The sequence below is a fragment of the Seriola lalandi genome, unplaced genomic scaffold (genome assembly GCF_002814215.2).
Source record: "Seriola lalandi dorsalis isolate HSWRI2012SDOR001 ecotype SW California unplaced genomic scaffold, Sedor1 jcf7180002001129, whole genome shotgun sequence".
Taxonomy (NCBI): Eukaryota; Metazoa; Chordata; class Actinopteri; order Carangiformes; family Carangidae; genus Seriola; species Seriola lalandi.
In genome coordinates, this window is record NW_019471788.1 from 193 (window position 1) to 1,826 (window position 1,634).

The 1,634-nt window shown below is 40.9% G+C and overlaps 1 pseudogene; it reads left to right on the forward strand.

Moving 5' to 3' along the window:
* Positions 1 to 275: 275 nt before the first annotated feature.
* Positions 276 to 1,530, forward strand: LOC111663675 (E3 ubiquitin-protein ligase UHRF1 pseudogene; annotated as a pseudogene).
* Positions 1,531 to 1,634: the final 104 nt, after the last annotated feature.

The window sequence follows — 1,634 nt, forward strand, 5'->3', positions numbered from 1 at the left end:
CATACACTTTGCATGAATGTACCAATGTATTTGATTTGGATAAGCTGGGGGTGTAGTGGCTTGGATGTTTAAGCCTTTCTTCATCCAACATCTTGTAGACATTGTGAAAATATATAATTTTACCCCATGTTCTGACAATCCATATATAAGGACGAAGGTCTGATGAGACCTTCGTCCTTATGAGAAGCTAAAAAATTGAAGATTCTCAGAAGGAAATTAAACTTGTTTGGGTTTAAAATGTGTCTGAACTTCTTCTCTTTTTGTGTGTTTTGTAGATCAATGAGCTGGTGGATGCAAGGGACTTGAATATGGGAGCGTGGTTTGAGGCCCAGATTGTGAATGTTACGAAGACGACACAGACGCCTAAAGAGGAGGCTGCAGAGGCACAGCCAGCAGAGGAAGAGATACTGTACCATGTTAAATATGAAGAGTAAGATTCCTTTTTCTGTCACTTCTCTTAATCATGCTCAACATTGAACTAAAATATAACTACATGTGTATGTAGCACCAACGGTTGAAGCTTCAGATTTTCTGTGGTATCTCTTTGCCCCCTATGAAAGGTGCTGTTGTGTTGGTGACTTTGCAAGTGTGTTAATGTTGGTGGGAACATCCATCTGAGTGGTGTAGCTGTTCCCCACCATGCAAACATACTTGGGAGCTCTGTGTAGGAAGCACCTGTGGTGGTATGTGGCTTGTCTCTGAACTGCAAACTGATATGGTGTAACATTTACGGTCACAGCTACCCAGAGAATGGTGTGAATCAGTTGCTGTCCAAGGATGTTCGTCCGCGGGCCCGTACGGTGTACCAGTGGCACCAGCTTGAGCCAGGAATGGTTGTTATGGTCAACTACAACCCAGACGAGCCCAAGGAGCGTGGCTACTGGTATGACGCAGAGATCCAGAAGAAGAGGGAAACGCGTTCTCTGCGAGAAATCTATGCCAAGATTATCCTTGGGTAAGGGCACTGTTCCATGTGTGGTGGAGTTGTAACACTAAGTAGGGTGAATTACTACAAGTCTAATATCTGCTCATCTAGCTGTGGTGGCAAGCGAATATTTATGTCTGTATCTCAAAGTTCGTTTGGATATTTGGCTGCCACAGTAGCAGGTGGGGAGAAGTTGATTTCCTGCTGTGGTGTCAAAGTATATTGTAGAATATATTCTGCGCTGCTAACATTTTAAGAAGTTGGAGTATAAACCACTGTTGTATTATATCTGGATTTGGAACTCACAATATTATCTTCCTTTCCTTTACCTTTCTGCATAGTTATCTATAAGTTTCTAAGTCACTGAGATTCATGTTTTTGCCGTTAGATTTTTTCAAGTTATTCATACAGTATGTATTGTAAGATGGAGATTATACTACTATATTGCTTCTATGCAGGTTACATTGACTCTTGATTCTTTGTTTGCAGCGATGCTGGTGACTCTCTTAATGACTGCCGGATCGTGTTCCTGACTGAAATCTACAAAATTGAGGAAGCCGGCTCTCTGAGTGAAACCCCACCTGGATCAGAGAGTCCACTAAAAAGTAGGTTTAAGTTTGTTATTTTGTTGTTGTTTAAATTGTAAAGTACAATTTTAAACTGATTAATTTTGACCTGTGAATAATCAGGATTTTGATTTTGACTATGA